The sequence below is a fragment of the Meriones unguiculatus genome, chromosome 10, assembly GCF_030254825.1.
Source record: "Meriones unguiculatus strain TT.TT164.6M chromosome 10, Bangor_MerUng_6.1, whole genome shotgun sequence".
Classification (NCBI taxonomy): Eukaryota; Metazoa; Chordata; class Mammalia; order Rodentia; family Muridae; genus Meriones; species Meriones unguiculatus.
Genome location: NC_083358.1, coordinates 108,812,397 through 108,836,159, shown reverse-complemented (window position 1 = coordinate 108,836,159; position 23,763 = coordinate 108,812,397). Strand labels below are relative to the sequence as shown.

The 23,763-nt window shown below is 52.7% G+C and overlaps 8 non-coding genes across 8 annotated transcripts; 5 read left to right on the top strand and 3 right to left on the bottom strand.

Annotated features, from left to right (window-relative positions):
- Positions 1-6,640: 6,640 nt before the first annotated feature.
- Positions 6,641-6,804, top strand: LOC132646098 (U1 spliceosomal RNA). The gene has a single exon (XR_009584232.1). It is a non-coding gene; the product is annotated as a U1 spliceosomal RNA (small nuclear RNA).
- A 681-nt stretch (positions 6,805-7,485) lies between these two features.
- Positions 7,486-7,556, bottom strand: Trnag-ccc (transfer RNA glycine (anticodon CCC)). The gene has a single exon. It is a non-coding gene; the product is annotated as a tRNA-Gly (tRNA).
- Positions 7,557-11,185: 3,629 nt separating this feature from the next.
- On the top strand, positions 11,186-11,258 carry Trnak-cuu (transfer RNA lysine (anticodon CUU)). The gene has a single exon. It is a non-coding gene; the product is annotated as a tRNA-Lys (tRNA).
- Positions 11,259-16,350: 5,092 nt separating this feature from the next.
- Positions 16,351-16,422, top strand: Trnah-gug (transfer RNA histidin (anticodon GUG)). The gene has a single exon. It is a non-coding gene; the product is annotated as a tRNA-His (tRNA).
- A 2,540-nt stretch (positions 16,423-18,962) lies between these two features.
- On the top strand, positions 18,963-19,036 carry Trnan-guu (transfer RNA asparagine (anticodon GUU)). Its single transcript has one exon. It is a non-coding gene; the product is annotated as a tRNA-Asn (tRNA).
- Positions 19,037-19,335: 299 nt separating this feature from the next.
- Trnah-gug (transfer RNA histidin (anticodon GUG)) lies at positions 19,336-19,407 on the top strand. The gene has a single exon. It is a non-coding gene; the product is annotated as a tRNA-His (tRNA).
- A 1,798-nt stretch (positions 19,408-21,205) lies between these two features.
- Trnah-gug (transfer RNA histidin (anticodon GUG)) lies at positions 21,206-21,277 on the bottom strand. Its single transcript has one exon. It is a non-coding gene; the product is annotated as a tRNA-His (tRNA).
- Positions 21,278-21,573: 296 nt separating this feature from the next.
- Trnan-guu (transfer RNA asparagine (anticodon GUU)) lies at positions 21,574-21,647 on the bottom strand. The gene has a single exon. It is a non-coding gene; the product is annotated as a tRNA-Asn (tRNA).
- Positions 21,648-23,763: the final 2,116 nt, after the last annotated feature.

Below are 23,763 nucleotides of genomic sequence, written 5' to 3'. Positions count from 1 at the left end.
CTATCGTCCCTTTGCCCGGCGATCTTTTGCCTCAAGATCATTTCCTTCCCTCCGCTGTGGCGACCCCAAAACACCCAGCAGTGCTGTCCCCGGGCCCCGTGAGGGGGTTCACAGGAACAAACCTTCCAAGTTCCGAACTCTCAGCAGCTGCTAGTCCGCGGTCTTCTAACCCCTTCTTAGGCTGACAGAAAAGGACCGAACCACATTTCCAGAATAAAATGTACGACTGCGTCGATTTTGACAAAGGTTATTCACACGCAGGTCAAGTTACCGTGAATTACTGTGACCCCAGCAAGACCATTACAGGTGAAGCCAACTGCCCGTATTACTGACCACTGACCTCGGCATGCAGCTCGTCCGTCCGTCCTTCCTTCCTTCCTTCCTTCCTTCCTTCCCTCCCTCCCTCCCTTTCTTCCTTCCCTCCCTCCCTCCCTTTCTTCCTTCCTTTCTTTCTTCCTTTCTTCCTTTCTTTCCTCTCTGTCTCTCTCTCTTCTTTCTTTCTTCCTTCTTTCCTTTCTTTTCTTTCTCTCTCCCTCCCTCCCTCCCTTCCTTCAGGGTCTCCCACTCTTTAGCCCTGACTGACAAGTAGATTCGACTGGACTCAAACTCCTCACCTCCCAAACGGTGAAACTAAAGGCCTGCACGATGCCTAGCCTACGTTGAATTTCTTGATAATAGCATGAATGTATGTACCATTCTCCTGGGGGGAAAAAAAAACATCAAAGCAGGGTGCTGATAGCTCACGCCTTTGATCCTAGCACTCAGGAGGCAGAGACGGGCGGATCTCGGTGAATTCAAGGCCAGCCCGGTCTACAGAGTGAGGTCCAGGACAGCCAGGCTACACAGAGAAACAACACAAACGAAAAGAAAAGGCCACATTAGTTTGTGCTTTTGAAACCTGTGTTAGTGTGCATATCATTCGATATTCTTTCAGTTTTGTGATTTTCTGTGTGTGTGTGTGTGTGTGTGTGTGTGTGCTGGCAAGTACACTGTGAATCCATCCAAAGGCCCAGGGCATAGTAAGCACTTATTCACCTTTGAGAGCCAGAGCCACCCCTGATTTTTGATAATTTTTACTACACTGAATGAGCAACAGGTGAAGAAGTTGCGCTAAGTGACCCAGGGAGAGACGTGAAAGAACGGAACTCTGGCAGGTGGTGGGGCCGGGAACACTCACAGGTGAACAGTTCTCTCGTGCATCCAGGGGTAGCCTTGACTGTAAGACCTGGAGTCTCACTGCTCAGGAGCTCAGGATCGCGCCCTTCCCAAGAACCCTCACAGACCACAGCTCGATGCAAAAGCAAGAGGTTTTATTGCTATCGTGATAAGGTCGCCCCCTCCAAAGACGGGAGCCGACCCCGAACATGCAAAGCCCAGGGTTTTTATACCTGAAAATCAGGTCACTTTGCTCTATAGTTTACAGCTGGCTGCAGATAGTTTACAGCTGGTTGTAGGTAGTTGACAGCTGGTTGTAGGTAGTTGACAGCTGGTTGTAGGTGACAGCTGGTTGTCTCTCAGAACAGTTCACCCCGCCCTTCAAGAGCTCTCTGCACCTGGCTTCAATTCAAAGAATCCCAGTTGTGTTTCTCATTCCCAGGTGGCCCCTCAACTCTTGTTAGATTAAGACAGAGCTCATGCTGTAGTCTGAGCTAGCCTCAAATAACTCTAGCCCAAAAAACAGCTTGAATGTGTGGCCCTCCTCCTCTTCCATCAGCTTCGTGTGTGTTTCAGGGACTGGCGTGAATCCGCTCAGCTGAAGATCACTCTTCAGAGGTAGCCTTCCTCGTCAGACTGCATGAGTAGTCCTTCTTCTCTGCCCGTGTGACTATGCTGCATAGCAGCCGGCCATCTCCACGGCTAGTTATGTCCCCTGCAGGGACACGAGGTTTGTGGAGACCTTTGGTGCCTGCTGCCCATTGATCACAAAACGGATGGATGCTTCGTGTCTTCGGAGTAATGACGCCCTCTCCTGTCTGTGCCGGAGTGTGCGCTTTCCTCAGTGATGGAGAGGCAGGGTATAGCATAGACTTCTGCTCTTGACCAAGAGCCACAAATGCTACTTTAAATATGTATATATTCTTTGCTTGTTTGTTTTTAGAGACAAAGTTTCTCTGTGTCTCCCTGTTTGTCCTCCTCAGAGACCCGCCTGACCAGTGCTGGGATTAAAGGTGTGCACACACACACACCCCTTTAAAATCATCTTTATTTTCGTGTCTGTGTTGGTGTATGCATATACAGGGAATGCTGCAGAGGCTCACCTCCCCTGAGCTGGAGTTTGAGGGGCTTTTGAGCTTTGAGTTTGTGGGTGCTGAGAACCAAGCTCGAGTCTTCTGGACAGGCCACAAGCGTCCTTAACTGCTGAGCCATCTCTCCAGCCTCAGAATACACATTCTTTCCCCCCTTTTCATTAACTTATTTAATCACTTTACAGACTGATGGACACCCCCTTCTGAGGGTACACATTCTTGAGGGGTCTTTTTGTGGACAAGCGCTTCCATTTCCCTTGAGTGCCTAGTGCTGCAGTGGGTAAGCTTGGTGTTATTAGAAGCAGCCAGATTCCCTTCCCACCGCCAGCGCCAGCGGCAACTGCTCCACACCCTCTTGGCAAACTTTTTAATATTCAGCATATTGTTTTCAAGCTTTTCTTCTCCACCAATGCCCATCTCCTCCCCACTTTTTGTCTGATATTGCTTTATTTGGGCTTTTTTTCCTTTTTGTCTTATTGGTGTTTTGCTTGTACATTTTGGTTGCTTGTGTATTTGGGTTTTTTTTTTTTTCTATTTGTTGCTGAAGAGAGAGAGAAAGGGCATGGAGTTGGATGGGGAGGTGGGGAGGATATGGAAGTTGGGGAAGGGGAAATTTTCACATAAATCAAGCAAAAGGTTTCAAGGTTTCACCAAGTACACAGGTGATCTTAATTTATTCCATTCCATCACACATTTAAATTCAAAACTTAAAAAAAATGGTAAATTTGCTGTATTACTTTGTTTCATGATTATGATTTCAACTTAAAGGTAATATCATCTTAACTTATACACTTCTGTATGCTACTTTTGGATATATACTATATGGCATGGTTACATGACAACTTCCCCAAAACTGCCTCCATTCATATTGGCTCATTATGCACCCTTCATCCATCTCTCAGGAGGCAGAGGCTGGCAGAGCTCTGAGTTCAAAGACAACCTAGTCTGCATCATGAGTTCTGGGCCACCCAGGGCTAAATAGCAAGAAGGCCTCAAAACAAATAAATTAAAATGAGTGCTCATTAAAAATTAGCTCAAATTCTTTTTAGCTCACAGGACATAAACCTCAAATGGAGAGACTAACCTTGCTCGGAAGGCAGTCTTCAGCACCTTGCCAGTGTGTGCATTCATGAGTGAGGGGTGACGCGGTTTCCGTGCTTCGTGTAGCCACCTGGCCTTTCAACAACAGAGAGGAGACAATTTCAGGCCCAGGGCTGAGTCCAGGCAATGGCCTTAGCCCTGGGGAGTAACACATTCCCAGGCACAGAAGGACTCCCCCGGCCCCTCAGAGAAAGACAAAACAGGATTATAAAGGCTGGCACTTGCACAGCCTGGGTTTCCTTAACAGTTAAGAAATCTGCAAATGAAAATAGTTTTGCTTGTTTTCAATATGAATTTCATTTAAGTCTTACTGTCCACCTGGCAAAAATCTCCAGCAACAACAGCAACAACAACAACAACAAAAACCCTAAACAAACAAAAACACTTTTTTTTCATGTTTTTGTGTATGTGCACTGTGTGTGTGTGTTTGGTGCCCACAGAGTTCAGAAAAGATTCTCTGCGGCTGCAGATGGTAGTTCAGATGGCTGTGAACCACCATGTGGGTGCTGGGAATCAAACCAAAGTCCTTCTAGCTCAGCCTGTCAAATACTTGTATTGCTGGTATTAGAAGTGCGCCACAATGCCTGGCTTCCAACAGCTGGGGACCAAATTTATGTCTGTGGATTGGGCTCGCAAAAATATTTAGACAGAAGAGATAGAGCTCAGCGGTTAAAAGCACTGGCTGCTCTTCCAGAAGACCCAGGTTCAATGCCCAGCACTTCCAGAAGACTCAGGTTCAATGCCCAGCACCCGTATGGCAGCTCACCACTATGTGTAAATCCTGTTCTAGGGGATCGACACCCTCATACAGATGTGGTCAAAACAGCAAAGAAGAACGAACGTGTTTATTTGAAAAGCCAACTGTCGTAACAGCAGTGGCCCTGTCACCCACATTAATGATAACAGTGAATGCTAATGGAATATTTATTCCATTGAAAACCTCAGACTCCATGTCTCGCCCACAGGTGCCACTTGATATTTGGGACAATGGGTGACGAGGTCACTCCTACCAGCCTATCTTACAATGTGGAGATGTAGGTGTGGAAAACCTCACGGAGTCTTTCAAAGTCCCACCTGTTTGTGGAGACGGGAGCATTTCTGGGTAGCGGCAGCATCTCAGAGAGGGGTAGCCTTCAAATGTGGTCTGGAAAAGCTAGACTAGACTGAGACACACTCAAGCACGCTCTGACCATCCAGAGATTATATTCATGGGAAAAGTGCCAATTTAGGATGTTTGTGTGCTGAAAAAACTTTAACCCTTCAGACAGGATTCTCTAGTTGGATGTTAAGCAGAGTTGCTCCAAATACGTGAAGGTGCTGGATATGAAAGAATGAAAGGCAGGAAAGCAGGAGAGCACAGAACCACGAGGCCATCCCATGCTCCCATGGGGGCAATGACAAACAGTGAAGTTACTTTGTGAATGGATGCCCCAGTTAATCTCACCACAAAACAGCCTGGCGTGGCCAGACATGGACTGACCTGTGCTGCCAGCATGTGTCGATGTTGGTGGTCTATGTTAGTGGGTTGGTGCCCACAGGTTAGTGGGCACATCAAAAGGGGCCCCAGAGAACTGAAGTCTAGAAGATGGCAGTTAACAGCCGGGACCATGAAGGACAGAGAATGGCAGGCCAAATGGAGTAGAGGGGGCTGAGAGTGGAAAGGATGTGGGGGTGGAGACCTGATGTCACAAAGAGCCTGTTTCTCTAAAGCAAAGGATTGCAGGACCAGGAGTCTGCACAAGACAGGAGTCTGCAGCAAAGACAGTGCACGCTGCAAGAAGCTGGAGCTCCCTGCCTGACACAGGATGTCCGGAGAGGGAGCAGTGCCCACCTCCTAGGGAGTCTGGATTTATGTGCTTTTTAAGAGGGTGAGGAGCAAAGCTTGGCTCCACTTTTCTTTCTTGAACTGGGCTGTGCAGGATGTTGAGACAATTTAAACGATAGCAGAGCTCTGAGTGGATGAGTTGCGGGTGCAGACTTGTGAGATTCCTCTGAAGAAAGCCCTCAGAGGTGGAGCTGTTTGGCCAGAAGCAAGCTGTGCTCCTCCAGCTCCACTTGGGTGAAAACACAAGGCAACTGTCAGCCTCCAACAGCGCCCCGGGTAGTCCAAGTGTAAGAGTCCTCTGGTAGCTCCTGCTTACTTCAGTCAGGAAGGGGTTTGCTGTCCTGGCAAGGCTGGTTTAAGTTAAAGCAGGCACTCAGGGAGGCAGAGGCAGGCCGAGCTCTCTGAGATCCAGTCAGCCTGGTCTGCAAAGCAAGTCCAGGGCAGCCAAGGCTACACAGAGAAACCCTGTCTTGAAACCAAACAACCAACTAAACAAGTTGTATTGTGAATTTGGATATTACACTGGAATATCGATGTTCCACTGAAGTTTTGAGGAACATCAGAAACAAGTGAAGATATTACTGAAATTTTGTTTTTTGGGGAAAAATTGACTGAGTCTAGGCGGTGGTGGCGCACACCTTTAGACCCAGCACTCAAACAGGCGGATCTCTCTGAGTTCAAGGCCAGCCTGTTCTACAGCACGAGTTCCAGGACAGCCAGGGCTACACAGAAAAACCTTGTCTAGGAAAAAGAAAACAAAACACAAAGTTGACTGTTTAGATAAAGATAATAATAGATGATGGGGTCTACAGACTTGAAAGAAGCAAATTTATGGTGAGAACAGCGTGAGCGGCAGAAAAGGAAGAATGGAGAGTCCTTGGGCGCACGCTGTGGGGAAAAGGAGAAGCTGTCAACCTTAAAGTCGCAAAATCTGCCAATGAGCCAACAAGGCAGCTAAAATGGAATGATGGTAAGTCCACATTGAGAGACAGAGGAGTAGGCCAAACAGAGGCTTACTTTGGGGCGGGCGCGGGAGGGAGGGTGAGGGTGGAGAGGAGAAGGGTCAGGGCGGAGGGGAGGAGGGTGAGGCGGAGGGGAGGAGGGGGAGGGCGAAGGGGAGAAGGGTGAGGGCGGAGGGGAGGAGGGTGGAGGTGGAGGGAGGAGGGTGGAGGTAGGGGGAGGTGAAGGGCGGAGAGGAGGGTGGGGGCAAAGGGGAGATGAAGGGCGGAGGGGAGGAGGGGCGGGGGGGGTATGCAGATGAGGGACGCGCAGGGGCTGCCGGGGCCGCTCGGCTTGGGAAACCGGGCCGATTTCGCCTGGCATGGGAGGCAGAAGCGGGGCCCTGGGTGGCAGACGTCCCCAGGAGACACGAGCTCCTCCGAGAAGGCCAGCGGGAGCCTAGGGCAAAGTGACCTTGTGTTCAGAGGGCAGCGGCCGGCGTCAGGCGTGGCCTGCTGGCCGGGGAGGCATACTTACTTGGCAGGGGAGATACCATGATCACGAAGGTGGTTCTCCCAGGGCGAGGCTTCCCCCATTGCACGCCGGGGGGTGCTGACCCCTGCGATTTCCCCAAATGCGGGAAACTCGACTGTGAAATTTCTGGTAGTGGGGGACTGCTGTGGGCTCCCCCGGCTGGGGCGGTGAAGGACAGCGAGTTCTGGAGAGGCTTGTGCGGGAAGCTGTTCAGGCCGGAAGACCCGTCACCGCTGGTGCTGACCAGGCCAGCGCCTCTTCAAAGCGTGCCTCACCCTCCTGTGGGTTCCCCTTGTTGTCAGCTTTCGTTATCGGGGTGTGCTAGGTTTGTGTGAGGGAGAATGACCGCACCTACACAGCTGCAATGTTCCCATCGTTTGTAAAGTTCCTGTAACCCTCAAAAGTGAGGTTTTTGTGTATTTTTTGTGTTGTTTATTTAGCCTACTCTGAAGTTAACCTCGGTGGGGACTAGTAGTTTTAACTAAACATGTGGTTGGCATTTACAAGTAATGCCAGGGCTCCGGTCTCCTTCCCCGATTTTCGGTGCTTTAGTTAGCAGCTGTCCTTGCAGAATTGTCCCCAGAAAGAACTGTTCCTGTGAGAGACACTGCGAATCTGAGACTTGCGGCTCAGGGACGCTGAGAGACAGCAGGACAGGGGTTACCTTCTTTTCTCCTGCTGGGGTAGGCTGTGAAGCCATCTTCTGCCAGAAGAATAAAAGCCTTGGGTCGCCTCGTCATTGAGCAGCTGTTGGTGCTCACCTGCTCACTTCCAGCCCGGTCCTGAGTCCTGGTCCTAGATTCTCAAAACTAGGGGACAGGCAGAAAAAACCAGTGATGCTGCATTGGCCGGGAATCGAACCCGGGTCACCCGCGTGGGAGGCGAGAATTCTACCATTGAACCACCAATGCATGCTTAGGGGCCTCTTGCTGGCTTTGCATTGGAAGAAGGCAAGAAAAGCTAAGGCAGGGCCCGCTGTGCGTCTCAGTGAATTTCCACAGAGGAACAGCCATATAAAACGCTTCCCCTGAGCTTTTGGATTTTTCCAGTGTTGAGGAAGAAACTCGGACCTTCTCCCCACCAGCCGGCTGTGGTGATCTGGACCAGCTTTGCCTCTCCAGGAGCTCCAAGGCGCAGAATTCCTTCTACCTCTGCTGCCCCCGCAAACCGGGGCCCGCAAACCGGCTGAGCGTCGCTGGCCTGACAACCACAGCGACCTCAGAGCCACCCAGGAGCCGGACAGAGCAAGAGGAGAGAAACCCATCCCCGCGCGCCCATCCATCCGGGCGGCGGCCGTTTGGGCAGCCGCAGGCCGTCACCAGAGCGATGGAAAGTCGCCGCGTGCGCTCCGTCGACGAGAGTTTACTAAGCCGCCGCTGTGGGGCGGGAGCTCTGGACCCATTTCCCACTCGGCTTGCGACGCCCAGGAGAAGAGGAGAGGAGGAGAGGCAGCAGGAGGAGGGGGAGGACGGAAGAACGGACCTGGCCCAGGGTTGCATTGACCTGGGCCCCGCAGGGGGCGGCACAGGGATGTGCAGCCGAGGCCGCTGCATGACTCGGAACAGAACCCAAGCGGGCCTCGAAAGCTGCACAGGAGCGTCGCCCTCCACCCCCACCCCCACCCCCCAGCATCTGTGTGTTGCGTTCCGGTTAGCCTCTCCGGACCCCCGAGGACAGGCTCCAGCCCTCGGGGATGCCAGGGTGGCCCTTGTGCCGACTCCCCCAAAAGCCCCTCCCAGCGGCCTGCGGGGAGCCGGGAGCTCACGCCCGACGGTCAGACTCCCGTCCAGCCGCGCGGGTCACCGCAGGGCGCTCCCGAAGCTGTGCGCCCACCAGTTCCCCAGCCGAGGGCGGAGCTCTCCCCGCCCAGACCATCTGGGGATGGGCTCAGGGGAGGAGGAGCCTCCTTTAGCGGCTCGGCTCGATGAGAGCGAGGGGGCAGCTCGGGGCCGATGGCCTCGCTCGGCGCCGTCCAGCCTCCGCCTCCGGCTCGCAGCCCCGCCGTCCTCCGTCAGGAACCTGCTTGGCGAAGGTGGTCGTTCTGCTTCTCAGCGGCGAGAGGCTTCAGCCACACTGCAGCCGAGGGGCCCCTTCCCCACCCCCACCCCCGCCTCACTCACACTCTCCTTTCTGTGCTGCCTCAGTTTCTTCCTCGGAGAGGCTGGCGAAGGCTGAAGAGCCATCTTAGTTGGAGCACCTACCTGCCCCTACCTATCCAGGGGTCAAAGGTCTCAACCTCTCATAAAACGGGGGGGGGGGGGGGTTTGACAGCCCAGAGGGTGATGACACAGAATCTGGAGGCGCGACCTTCTCCAGGACATGGATCCACATAGGCTTGGCAGCACACGCCATGACGGCGGGCCACAGCCAGCATTAGGTCGGGCACAGCAGGGTCCTGCTCCACCGAGAGATGGCCGAGACCCAGACCCGGGAGGCGGCCGAATCGCGTTGTCAGGTACACACTTAGGACCTGCCTTAGTGCCGGCAGAGTCCCCTCAGTGCTGCCGTTAGTATGTCAAGTGCCGTCTTTGGTTTTTCCAGACAGGGTTCCTCTGTGTAGCCTCTGCTGTCCTCCAGGCTGGCCTGCCTCTGTGCCTGGTGCTGGGATTAAAAGCGTGTCCCCCCACCGTCCAGCTCAGCTTGCTTAGGGCATCCAGGACCACCAGCTCAGGAACGGCAGCACCCACGTGGACCCCCCCACGTCAGTCACCAAGAGAACACAGGCCAATCTGGAGGGGCCGTTTTCTCGGTCGAGGCTCCCTCTTCCAAAATGGCTCTAGCTGTGTCAAGTTGCTCTAAAACCAGCCAGCACAGCCACCCGTTCGTGCAGAATAGTGGCCCTGCTAATTTTAACTCTGTGTTTCGGAGGGAGATCCTCACCAGCACATAAGAGTTAGAAGAAGGTCAGGGAGTAGAGGGAAACAATGTAATTATATTTCAATAAGAATGTTACCTAGGGACTGGAGAAATGGCTCGGCATCGAAGACACTTGTTCTTTCAGAGGATCCAAGTTCCAGTTCCAGTACCCATAAGACTGCTCACAACCATCCAGAACTCCATCTCTTCTGACCTCCAAGCGCACCAAGCACAGTTGTGACACACACACACACACACACACACACACACGCACGCAAAACAGAACAATCGGAAGTCTTTCTTAAACTGTTAAATACATTTAAACCTGTAAAAATTGCTTTGTTGTATTTCAATATTTTATATGTCACATAACCTCTTCTAATTCTCTCTCTCTCTCTGTCTCTCTTTTTCCAGAGAAGAGTTTCTCTTTGTAGCCCTGGCTGTCCTGGAACTTGCTCTGTAAACCAGGCTGGTCTTGAACCTGAGTTCAAGATCGGCCTGCCTCTGCCTCCCCAGTGTTGGAATTAAAGGCGTGGGCCACCCCCAACCAGCTGCGTATATGCTCTTTCATGACTGGTGTCCATCACCTGCACTGAGTCCTTCCGCACCCCTGAACTCTCCGCCCTTCTTGTTCTCCTTCCTCGTGCTGTGCTGTACTTACACATTTGTTTATATGTTATCTTTGCATTATCACTGGCCAGACTCTCTCTCCGAGGGAACGCGTGGCTTCTTTCTGAGGTCGTGTGACCTTGCTTAATACCATATATTCTAAGTCCACCCATTCTTCTCTTAGAGCTGAATAACATCCATGTATTATTATGTATGCACCAACTTTTCCTAAGCCGTTTTAATCCTTTCTCAGGAGTAAAACTGGGGTAAATAGCCACAGCAGCGAAAAACAGACCTCTTCCATCTATGCCGTAGAGTGGGGAGGTCTGCAGGACAGGAGAGTCATTACCCAGTGTCCTTTGCATCCAGGGGTATCCTAATGTACAGCTCCCAGTCCATCCTGGGAGTAACCTAGGACGCAGGCTGTAGCCACAGCAGCATTCATATCCAGGGGAGCAACCTGTCGCTTTCACGGCCGCCAAGTCCAAGTGGCAGCAAAGCATTAGCTTTAATATTATGACCGAGCTACACTCAACAGCAGGAATTCATCCCAAGAGCAGCATGAAAATAATGTAAAACAATAAAAAGCTTTGTTCCCACCAGAAGGGAGCCATTTAACTAAGTTGCACTATTTTAGAGGTGCAGCGTTCTAAACCTGAAAAGGTTCTTGCTTATTTCTGATTATCTCCAGTGTAGAGCAGAGCCATCTGCTTGAGAGCACTTCAACAGTCCCGCTGTTACCCTAAGCTTCAGAGCAGGGACACACTGTATAGACATTTATGGCTAGTCCATGGGACCAGTGACCAGATTACCTAAAAAAGTTTTTCCTCCTCCTCGCCCTCCCTCTCTCTGTCGCCTCTCTTTGTCCCTCCCCCTCCCCCTCTCACTCTCTTTTGGTTTGGTTGGCTGTTTCCTTTTCAGACCGAGTTTCTTTGTGTAGCCACAGCTGTCCTGGAACGCATTCTGGTCTTAGAATCACAGATATCCACTTGCCTCTGTTTACAAAGGCCGAATTAAGTTGTTACGGTCACCAGCCATTTTAAGGTTTTTCTTAAAAAGTAATGTAGCAGCAAGTGCCCGGCTAGCTCAGTCGGTAGAGCATGAGACTCTTAATCTCAGGGTCGTGGGTTCGAGCCCCACGTTGGGCGCATGCTTACACTTTTGGGCAGCCTGTAATGTTGGCTCAGTGGTTACAAACAGATGTCCTGAATTCAGTCCCCAGCAACTAAGTGTTGGCTCACAACCATTCGCGTTCAAGGCCAGCCTAGTCTACAGAATCCAGGACATAGCTACAGAGAGAACCGTATCTCAAAGGAAAACAAAGCAGAACGCTGCTGAGATGGCACCGCCGCAGCCCTTTATCCCTGCCTCAAGCTTAGTGGGGCCCAGTCTAGTTATTTTCCTGATAAACAGAATTAGATGCCATTAACAAGAAAAAGAGATTAAAGGAACCTACCTCGTTTATAAGAAGTTAAGATGTATCCCAATGTACTTGAGGCAACGGCGACGGAGGAGCAGCTTTCATTTTGCAGATATGAATCCATGAAGAATGTCTTTTGTAGTTTGACCGAAGGAGGTTGCTCAAGAGGACCCTGTATGAGCCTCTCCCCCAGGGGAAGGGCTGATCCAGTGAGGGGCCTTTCTTACAGGTCTTTACCGGTTAGTCTTCAGGCTGTACATGTGGCTCACGTGTTTTATTACCAGCGGTCAGCAGGGCATCGTTATCATTTATGATATTTTATGATAAATGATTATCATTTATTTTATGGGCGTTTTACCTGCATGTCTGTGTGTCACGCACATGTGCCCAGTGAGGCCAGAAGGTAGCATGGGCTCTCCTGGGGCTGTCAGCTACCCTGGGTCCTCTGAGGCGTCTCTCCAGCTCCCATCACCCTATTTTAATAACACTCTCTGTACCTGTCCTAGGTTAATCAAGTTGAGCATTTCTTGGGTTGGTTGGAACTACCATCACCTCAGAGGTGAGAAGGTTAACTGTGAAGCATCTCCCAGGGCTCATTCTCGTTCTTAGTGCAGAAGAGTTTTTCCTGACCAGGATGCTGTTGGGGGTGAGAATTTACCTCTGACATTCCTAGGCCTACATCCGCTCGTGCCACAGTCAGGGGCTCCCGTCATGAGAAGCCCTGAGCCCACATGATCTGAACGTTTCAAAGTCCCTACAGCGCAGTCACGACCAAGATCACCCAGGCCTTGGGGGTGTCTTGTCAGTGACAGAACCTGAATCTCTAAAAGGATCAAAGCGAGTTTTCTTTGGGAACCTCTAGCAATCTCCATTCGCCTCAGAATAAGTACACCTCAGCCTACCCAAGCAAGTGTTTGAATTGTTTGTCTGACATACATTTTATATACCGTAAAACTAGCTCTTTTGGGTGTGCACTGCAGTGTCATTTAGCTTACTCACAGGCAACAACCGCCACTGTGGTCTGCTAAGGAATAGCAAACATGCCAAGGCTCTGGCAGCCATGACTGGAAGTCGAGAAGCCCATCGGTGGAAAGGCAGCAGCTGTGCCATGGTGCTAGAAGAAAGGACTTTTGGTGACTATGCCTGAATTCCACAGGCTCACATCTTTAAAAGCAGATTCCAAATGTTTAAAAGCAGCCAAACGAAACATTGGAGATTAAAAGATGCTGGAGGGGGTAGCTTCCTTAGAGGGCTTAGCAGCAGGATGCACACTGCAGAGCCATGCTCAGGGCACTATATCCACAAGCAACTGAAAACACCCAAACTGGGGCTGCAGAAATGGCTTAGTGGTTAGGAGCGCTGGCTTCCCTTGCAGAGGACCCGCGTTCAACCCTCAGCACCCACACTGTGACTGTCTGTAACTCCAGTCTCAGGACCTGATGCCCTCCTCTGGCTTCCTAGCGCACTAGGCACACACGTGATACCCCACAATACAATAATCTTTGTTTTAACTGGGCAATCGTTCAGTCACTGTTTCTTCAAGCATTCTTCCTTCTCTGCCCATGCGTTTGATGAAGCCCAGTTTTCACATTTTAGGGCCATTTAAGTTTGTTTTTTTTTTTTACAATTCATGGATCTGTTCGTTTTAAAAATCATTTCTTTTTTCTTTAAGTTTCAGTTTAAGCTGGTTGTGGTGATATGTAGTTTTAATTCCAGCACTTGGAGGCAGAGGCAAGCAGATCTCTGTGAGTTTGAGGCCAGGCTGGTCTACAAAGTGAGTTCTAGAATAGTTGTTACTTAGAAAAAACCCTGTTTCACAAAACAGAAACAAACAAAAAACAAAGTCATTATTAGTCAGGTGGCAGGAAGTGCCCTGGGTTTTCAGGATCCTGACATAGCCCTGAACCTTTCTCAGGGTGAGCTCTTAAGCACAAAAAACATACTCTGGCCAAAAGCTGGAAACAACCCAGATGTCCCTCAACTGAGAAATGGATACAGAAATTGTGGTACATCTATACAATGCAATACTACTCAGTAATTAAAAACAAGGAAATCGTGAAATTTGCAGGCAAATGGTGGGAACTAGAAAAGATCATCCTGAGCGAGGTATCCCAGAACCAGAAAGACACACACAGTATATACTCACTTATAAGTGGATACTAGACATATAATATAGGATAAACATACTAAAATCTATACTCCTAAACAGGCCAAGCAAGAAGGAGGACCCTGAGTAAGATGCTTAATCCTCACTCAGAAAGACAAATAGGATGGACATTGGAAGAAGGAGAAAACAGGAAACAGGACAGGAGCCTACCACAGAGGGCCTCTGAAAGACTCTACCCAGCAGTATATCAAAACAGATGCTGAGTCTCATAACCAAACTTTAGGCAGAGTGCAGGAAATCTTATGGAAGAAGGGGGAGATAGTAAGACCTGGAGGGGACAGGAGCTCCAACAAGGAGAGCAACAGAACCAAAATATCTGGGCCCAGGGGTCTTTTCTAAGACTGATTTTCCAACCAAGGACCATTCATGGAGATAACCTAGAACCCCTGCACAGATGTAGCCCATGGCAGCTCAGTATCCAAGTGGGTTCCCTAGTAATGGGAACAGGGACTGTTTCTGACATGAACTCAGTGGCTGGCTCTTTGATTACCTCCTCCTGAGGGGACAGCAGCCTTGCCAGACCACAGAGGAAGACAGTGGAGCCAGTCCTGATGAGACCTGATAAGCTAGGGTCAGGTGGAAGGGGAGGAGGACTTCCCCTATCAGTGGACTTGGAGAGGGGCATAAGAGGGAGGGAGGGTGGGATTGGGAGGGGACAAGGGAGGGGGCTACAGCTGGGATACAAAGTGAATAAACTGTAATTAATATAAAAATAAAAAATAAAATAAACATACCCTGGGTTGACATACATCAGTTAGCAAGAGCAGTTAGCCAGAAACCTGAATGGAACTTCCATCATGGAGTCAGTTGTGCTAAGTAAGGTCCGGGTGCCTGTTACAATCAAAGGAAGAGGTTCAAAGAACTGGGAAACCCAATCCAAGAGTCACGATGCAGAACAAGCCCCAGTCAGGCTGTGACCAACTCCAGGGAAAACAGTGTGGTACAAAGAGATAGCTCATGTCAAATTTCTTTCTGCAATTTCCAAGGCTGTATCAGAAGCAATGTGAGAACACAGCAAAGGCAATTTTTTTTTTTTTTAACACTGAGGGCAAGAAAGAAAATCTATGCCACAACATTTATCTTCTAAAAACAGAGCCAGCCTTGATGGCAGAGACCTGAAATTCCCAACACTGGAAAAGCTGAGGCAGGAGGATGGGGAGTTTGAGGCTGGCCATTCTCTACCACTTGGGGAACTGGAGGCCAACCTGGGCTACAGAAGATCCTACTTAAAAAAAAAAAAGTCACCTAAATGTAAAACAATCCACCGACAGCCGGCACAGCCCGCAGCAGTCCTCCAGGTCAAGGGCCAACGCCACGCGGTCACCTGGTTCAGCTTGAAGAAGTGATGACCATAGCCGATGGGTTTAGATGTCGCTTCTTTTCCTTTTAGTTTTTCCAGACATGGTTTCTCTGTGTCACCCTGGCTGTCCTGGACTCGATTTGTAGACCAGGCTTGTTCCCAGACTACAGAGATCCACCTGCCTCTGCCTCCCCAGTGCCGGGATTAAAAGTGTGCACCACCTCACCCAGCTGTCACTAATTTTCTTAATAATAATAATAATAATAATAATAATAATAATCTCTTTTAAAAATTAGAAAACTTTTATGGGCTGGAGAGATGACTCAGAGGTTAAGGGCACTGTCTGCTTTTCCACAGGTCCCGAGTTCAATTCCCAGCACCCATGCGTCCCAGCACCCATGCGGTGGCTCCCACCCATCGATGATGAGATCTGGTACACGAAGAGAGAGCACTCACTGTATACATCGTAAATAAATGAATCTTTTTTTTAACAAATTAGAAAGATTTAAACAATCGAATACATGTAACAGCCTGGGTGGTAGAGCCCGTAACACAGACAAAAAAGGGAAATTGTCAAGACTAGCTCGGCAAGGGAGGAATGCCGCTTAAACGGGGGTGGCAGGAAGCGAAAGGCACAGGTCAGAGGCCCTGAGGCAAGGACTAGAGGAGTTTTAGAAAATAAGTCACCAAAGGAGAGAAAAAATTAACGGATTAAAAAAAAAATAGTAAACACGTAAACACTAACAGGGCGATTGGACCCCCAGAGGAAAACTTAGAACATTGGTCAAAGAAATGGGGACCAGGAGGAGGGCCAAAGCTCCTGTCAGATTCTATGTCTGATTTGTAACCAGAAAAGCAGTGAGTGAGAGCAGTTAAATAAAACCCATTTAATTAAAAATGTATGTGGCAATAGCAAAATAAATTATTATTGACAGGAAAAGGGTAGGTTTTGTCAGCTGAGAGAGCGTCTTGGAAAAGGATCCCGGGAACGAGTTTTAACTTTTATTGTTATCCTGAGCCGGGTCTGGCTGCAGGGCTCGGGCTGAACCCCCGTGTGGAGCAGGCTGGCCCCGAGCACCGTTCACAGCCTGTGGGAGCGCACAGCAAAGAAAAGCCAGGCAGCAGGGGCGCGCGCTGCTCGGCCTCACCCCAGCCGCCAGGGAGGAAGACAGAACGGGTCGACTCCTCGCAGCCAGGGCCTCGGGTGTCACGGGCCTGCTCTCCCCTCCACTCTGGAGCGGCCGAGCCCCGAAGTGGGGAAGCAGACTCCGGGGTCAGGGCCAGGCGGGCCTGGACTGCGGCTCGGCCAACGGCGCTCGCGCGGGCAGCCGGCCCCATCGTTCCGCGTGGCTCGCCGTGATCGTATAGTGGTTAGTACTCTGCGTTGTGGCCGCAGCAACCTCGGTTCGAATCCGAGTCACGGCACTATCGTCCCTTTGCCCGGCGATCTTTTGCGCCTCAAGCTCATTACTTGCTACCGCTGAGATACAATGGTGTTTAGTCAGGCGAGGGAGCGCCACAGCTTCAGTCCTAGCAGAGGCAGGCGGATCTCTGTGAGATCGAGGCCAGCCTGGTCTACAAAGTCCAGGGCAGCCTGTCTACACAGGGAAACCCTGTCTGTTTTCTGTGGCTGTGACAAGGCAACCGTGTCTTGCCCTTCTAGGTGACAGTCCCTCAAGAGGGACGTTAGGAACTCAAGCAGGAATCTAGAGGAAGTCGAGCAGAAGAATTCTGGGGGAAGGGGGTTACTTACTGGCTTGTTCTCTCTGACTCACAGTCAGCTTTCTTAGGTAGCGCAGACGCGTGGGTCTAGGAGTGAGGGGCCACCCGGGAATGAGAAACAACTGGGATTCTTTGAATTGAAGCCAGGTGCAGAGAGCTCCTGAAGGGCGGGGTGAACTGTTCTGAGAGACAACCAGCTGTCAACTATCTACAACCAGCTGTCAACCACCTACAACCAGCTGTCAACTACCTACAACCAGCTGTCAACTACCTACAACCAGCTGTCAACTATCTACAACCAGCTGTCAACCACCTACAACCAGCTGTCAACTATCTACAACCAGCTGTCAACCACCTACAACCAGCTGTCAACTACCTACAACCAGCTGTCAACTACCTACAACCAGCTGTCAACTACCTACAACCAGCTGTAAACCATAGAGCAAAGTGACCTGATTTTCAGGTATAAAAACCCTGGGCTTTGCATGTTCGGGGTCGGCTCCTGTCTTTGGAGGGGCGACCCTATCTCAATAAACCTCTTGCTTTTGCATCAGGTCGTGGTCTGTGAGGGTTCCTGGGAAGGGCGCGGTCCTGAGCTCCTGAGCAGCGAGACTCCGGGTCTGACAGGAGCAGGCGGGACCGCGTTCACTAATCAGCTGTCAGAGCGACACCCCAGGCAGCCCGCAATCGCGAGGCAACTGAGGTTCCTTCTTCCCAGCAGAACCCTGGTTATGTCAAGTTGGCAACGCACACTAACTGCGACATGACTGCAAAGCTGTCTGGAGAAACCAAAACCCCCTGACTCCTTAGAAGCAGTGGTCATAGATGCTGGCTCTGTCACAGGAAGGGGGGGAGCAGCTTAAAGGCAGAGGAAGAGTGTCACGTGAACACAGGCTGCGGGGAAGCGAGGCAGACGGACCCCCGACGTCGCTTTAAGACAAGTCCTGGTCGACCAGCTCGCTGGACCGTGGGGAGGAGCCGGAAAGACCCGGGTTGGAGCGGTGAGCTTCCCCGCCGCCCTCGGTGCCGGGCCCCGCGCGGGAAACTCACCGCGGGGCCTGCGGGGCTGCGGCCCGCGCGCGCTCCTGGCCGCGACTCGCTCTGACCTCGGCTGGGCTCAGCGGTCCCTCTCCTTCTTGCTGCTCTTCACACAGGCCCGGTCCGGGACCAGCGCCTCCTGCTCTTCAGGTCGTGTTGTAAAACTAATAAAGGAATCGCCCCTGGGGGAGGCGATGTTTGCTGGAATGTTTTTATTATATAAGGAAAAAAATTCTTTTGTGTATGCGCTGCCTCAGCCAAGACAATTGTTTCTCGTTCCATCCATTCACCTCAGACATCATAATTCTACCTTTTTAAAAAAGGTTCTTTATTAAATTTTTAAAATTTATTACAGTGTATTCACTTTGTATCCCAGCTGTAGCTCCCTCCCTCATCCCCTCCCGATCCTACCCTCCCTCCCTCATCCCCTCCCAATCCTACCCTCCCTCCCTCATCCCCTCCCAATCCTACCCTCCCTCCCTCATCCCCTCCCAATCCTACCCTCCCTCCCTCATCCCCTCCCGATCCTACCCTCCCTCCCTCATCCCCTCCCGATCCTACCCTCCCTCCCTCATCCCCTCCCAATCCTACCCTCCCTCCCTCATCCCCTCCCAATCCTACCCTCCCTCCCTCATCCCCTCCCAATCCTACCCTCCCTCCCTCCCTCTTCTCCTCCCTGCCCCTCCCCAGTCCACTGACAGGGAGGTCCTCCTCTCTTCCTCTGACCCTAGCCTGTCAGGTCTCACCAGCACAGGCTGCATTGTCTCCTCTGTGGCCTGGCGGGGCTGCTCCCCGCTCAGGGGTCGGTGATCCAAGAGCCCCTGAGTTCAGTCACAGACAGCCCCTGCTCCCCTTACTAGGAGACCCTCGTGGGCACTGAGCTGCCAGGGCTGCATCCGAGCAGGGTCTGGGTTGTCTCCACGCCTGGTCCTCGCCGGGGCCCGGGTTCTGGTCCCGCGCTCTCCCTGCGGCGCTCCTTCCCCCCCGGGTCCTGCTGTTCTCCACAGCCTCGGGGCGTTGCCGTCTCCCTAACGAGGCTGTTCACGCCCGGCCTCTCCCCGCGGCCCCCCGGGCCCCGCGCCGCACTCCCCGCGCCCCCGCGAGCCCGCCGGGCCCAGCGTCCCGACCCCGCGCGCGGCTCCCGGGGTTGGCGGGTCGCCGCGGGCTCCGGCTCACCAGGCCGCCGGCCGAGCGCCTCCCACACCGTCTCTGTGGCGCAATCGGTTAGCGCGTTCGGCTGTTAACCGAAAGGTTGGTGGTTCGAGCCCACCCAGGGACGACAGGCTTTTGGTCCTTTCTTGGTGAACAGTCGCCCGGGGAGCCGGGCCCTGGCCACCTCCCGCCCCCACGTCACCCCGAAACGCCCGGAACCGCGGACGAGCCGGGCCCACGCGGAGGACAGGCTCGCCAGTGGCTCGGGCCTCCCCGCCGGGAGGAAGCGGCCGCGCCAGCTCCTCCCCTTTTGGAGCTCCGGACGCACGGACGGACAGACGCCCCGGGCGCAGCCCCCGGCGGCCCGCAGCGAGGCTCGGCCAACAGCGCCCGCGCGGAGCCTCTGCCGGCGCCGGCCCGTGGCTCGCCGTGATCGTATAGTGGTTAGTACTCTGCGTTGTGGCCGCAGCAACCTCGGTTCGAATCCGAGTCACGGCACTAAGGCCAGGTGTACTGCCTTCTTGCTCCTCTCGGCGGGAACCACATTCCGGCGTCCCCACCCCGCTGAGGTCCTGCCGCACACCCCTGCGGGGCCCAAGGCGGAGATTTTTAACACTTGGAGTCTTGTCTTTCCTGACTCAGGGCCCACCGTGCCTCAGGCCCACTATCACCGTTTCTTGTTCCTCATCTTCATCGGCGATACCTGTGTGAGTGTTTCCATCTGGTGGTGTTTTGTCTTAGTAGTAACAAATCTTGTTTTATACAGTTTTCCTTCTTTCTCCCTTTCTTTTTTAAATTTTTTCAACTTTTATTTAGATACAGTGTGACCGGACTTGGTCTGGTAATCAGGACAATTCTCAACAAAATCAGGAAGATGGGAAAGAGGACTGACTGGGACTTTGCTGGTCTGATTCTGGTTTCAGCAGCCCCCTGTTTGGAAGCTTGCCCCAGAAGCCCTCGGCAGGCCCTGCAGCTGCCTGTGTAAACCCTCCTTTCGCTCTGTTCGCGAAAGTTAACGTTTTTAGACAAGATTGACCCTTTAGTGTTTTATGCCACTTTCAAATGGACAACGGGTTCCGGTTGTCCGACAGCCTCTTTTACTGTTGCTGTGAATGTTTCTCAGGCTTGGCATTTTGATAAGGGTTGATAAGGGGCCATCTCTCGCGTCTCTTTCATAGAGTTTTCCAGGACTTGGCCTATTGCTACCAGTGGTAATTAAAACCTCCATCGAGGCCTTCTAGAACGTTGAAGCTGATCTGCATGAGATTAAACTCCAGCGTCCACCCTCGCAGAGGGTGGTAGTGAAAGACCGGTGAGATCTCTCCGAGCAATATTCAGCTTGAGTCGGGACATGATCGATGGAATCCACACGTGCAGGCCCTGTACCGTGCCTGGAAAGCGCAGTGGAGCTGGCCCCGATGGTGAAGGCACAGCTGAGGGTGTGAGAGTGGGAAAGCTGTCCCGCCCCTTGGGGCAGCACGGTGAGCTGATTCTGGAGGCGTGGGTGGGCGCGGGAGAGCTGGCGAGGGCGCGGGAGAGCTGGCGAGGGCGCGGGAGAGCTGGCGAGGGCGCGGGAGAGCTGGCGAGGGCGCGGGAGAGCTGGCCCTGCGTCCTGCTGGTGTGCGCCCCGAGCGGCCTCGCCTGGGGAGCTGGGGAGCTTGCCTGGTGGCGGACCAGAACTCCCGGCCAGCTCAGCTACCGCCCAGGCCAGACCCCCAACATCTACAACATCTCCGCGCTGTTGAAATGGTCAGCAGCAGACCCGGACCTGCAGGACCTCAGTGAAACAGGGCAACCGCAGGGGAACCGGGAGGCGTCCCCGTGAGACTCCTCAAAGCTGATAGCCAGAGGCCTCGACCACACCAAGGACTCTTTGCCGGTGAAAATGTGTGACCACAGGGCTAGACCGGGTACATGCCGTGAGACCCTACAGCTCCCGCCATGAGACCTTCGCTGTGCTTTGCTCTGTTTGGTCTAGTTTATTTTTTCTTCCTTTGGGAGGGAAGCTGCTAGGACAAAAGGCACATACAAGGGGACAAGGCGATGAGTGGGACTGTGGTGCTTGATGTGAAACTCACAGAGAATAAAAGTTTAAAAAATTAAACGTGAGAGAAAAAGAAAACCGTATAAAATAAAGATTTACACGCGGTATCACGCTGAAAGCAGCGAAGGCTCCAAGTGTCAACAATCTCCGCCTTGGGCCCCGCAGGGGTGTGCGGCAGGACCTCAGCGAGGTGGGGGCGCCGGAATGTGGTTCCCGCCGAGAGGAGCAAGAAGGCAGTACACCTGGCCTTAGTGCCGTGACTCGGATTCGAACCGAGGTTGCTGCGGCCACAACGCAGAGTACTAACCACTATACGATCACGGCGAGCCACGGGCCGGTGACGGGAGAAGCTCCGCGCGGGCGCTGTTGGCCGAGCCTCGCTGCGGGCCGCCGGGGGCTGCGCCCGGGGCGTCTGTCCGTCCGTGCGTCCGTCCCGGGGCCGGAGCTCCAAAAGGGGAGGAGCTGGCGCGGCCGCTTCCTCCAGGCCACTGGCGAGCCTGTCCTCCGCGTGGGCCCGGCTCGTCCGCGGTTCCGGGCGTTTCGGGGTGACGTGGGGGCGGGAGGTGGCCAGGGCCCGGCTCCCCGGGCGACTGTTCACCAAGAAAGGACCAAAAGCCTGTCGTCCCTGGGTGGGCTCGAACCACCAACCTTTCGGTTAACAGCCGAACGCGCTAACCGATTGCGCCACAGAGACGGTGTGGGAGGCGCTCGGCCGGCGGCCTGGTGAGCCGGAGCCCGCGGCGACCCGCCAACCCCGGGAGCCGCGCGCGAGGTCGGGACGCTGGGCCCGGCGGGCTCGCGGGGGCGCGGGGGAGTGCGGCGCGGGGCTCGGGGGGCCGCGGGGAGAGCCCGGGCGTGAACGCGGCGGACGCCGTCTGCGGACAGCCTCGTTAGGGAGACGGCAACGTCCGAAGGCTGTGGAGAACGCGGCGGACAGCAGGACCCGGAGGGGAAGGAGCGCCGCCAGGAGAGCGCGGGACCAGAACCCGGGCCCCGGCGAGGACCAGGCGTGGAGACAACCCAGACCCTGCTCGGATGCAGCCCTGGCAGCTCAGTGCCCACGAGGGTCTCCTAGTAAGGGGAGCAGGGGCTGTCTGTGACTGAACTCAGGGGCTCTTGGATCACCGACCCCTGAGCGGGGAGCAGCCCCGCCAGGCCACAGAGGAGACAATGCAGCCTGTGCTGGTGAGACCTGACAGGCTAGGGTCAGAGGAAGAGAGGAGGACCTCCCTGTCAGTGGACTGGGGAGGGGCATGGGAGGAGATGGGGGGGTAGGATTGGGAGGGGATGAGGGAGGGAGGGTAGGATTGGGAGGGGATGAGGGAGGGAGGGTAGGATTGGGAGGGGATGAGGGAGGGAGGGTAGGATCGGGAGGGGATGAGGGAGGGGGGTAGGATTGGGAGGGGATGAGGGAGGGAGGGTAGGATTGGGAGGGGATGAGGGAGGGAGGGTAGGATTGGGAGGGGATGAGGGAGGGAGGGTAGGATTGGGAGGGGATGAGGGAGGAAGGGTAGGATTGGGAGGGGATGAGGGAGGGAGGGTAGGATTGGGAGGGGATGAGGGAAGGAGCTACAGCTGGGATACAAAGTGAATACACTGTAATAAATTTAAAAAAATAATAAGAATAAATATATTAAAAAAAAACATTACAGCAAAAATCACCTCCCCCAGGGGCGATTCCTTTATTAGTTTTACGACAAGTCCTGAACAGCAGGAGGTGCGCTGGTCCCGACCCGGGCCTGTGTGAAGAGCAGCAAGAAAGAGAGGGACCGCTGAGCCGCAACCCACAAGGCTTAAAATGTTAAGGTATCCGTTAAAGTAACTCCGTCAGAAAGAAAAAGATGTAAGAGTCCTCAGGATTCTTAACATGTGTTTTGCCTATTTACAATTGTTAGATATGTAAGATACAAAATACATATTGTTTTAGAAACAGTAGCCTGGACTTTTGTTTGGAATACAGCTATTTTATAAAGGCAACAATGTTTCCCAAGTGCGCTGCCCAGTGTTTTTGGAGGGCGGCTGATACCCTGGAGCTGGAAGTTTTCCATCGTTCTAAGATGCGTCATGGGTCTTGGTAGCCAAACCTGGGTCCTCCGAGAGGGAGAAGTGGTCCTGTCTCTCCACCCCTTCCGCAGATGCTTGCTGGGGATCCCCAAAGCTTGCAGTTAATTCCTCTTATGCAAATTACACAAGATAGCAACTGCCGAGGACAACAACATCCACGTCTCTTGATTGAACAAATTTCTGAGCCTTGTAGCACACCTACCCTGGGTTTTAAAATATCAAATGCAATTTGTATCTTAAAGGTTTCCTTATGCTCACGGGTGCTTTTGCTTATATGCGTGTTCTGTCCACCACATGCCTGAAGTGTCTGTGGAGGACAGATGAGGGCGTCATGAGCAACAGATAGAATTATAAAGTGACCTCTACTGAGGGGGGAGGCAGAGGCAGGTGGATATCTGGCCTCAAACTCACAGATATCCACCTGCCTCTGCCTCCCCCAAGTGTTGGAATGAAAGGCTTAGGCCACCATACCTGGCATGAGACATTATGTTTTTAAGGAGAGCTTGGATTTCTAAAGTACTGAAACCTGGAGGACTGTAAAAATTATACTGTTTTCTGTTGTGTTATTAGTATTAACATGACATCTGACAAGACAGGAAAGTTTATGGCTTAATACCGACACGTTCGTGTGTCAAGATGACAAAGGTCAATTGTATTGGATAGATGTTTGTCAGCTTGCTACAACTAGAGTCATCTGAGAAGAAGGACGCTCAGCTGAATAGATGTCCGCATCAGGGTGGCCTGAA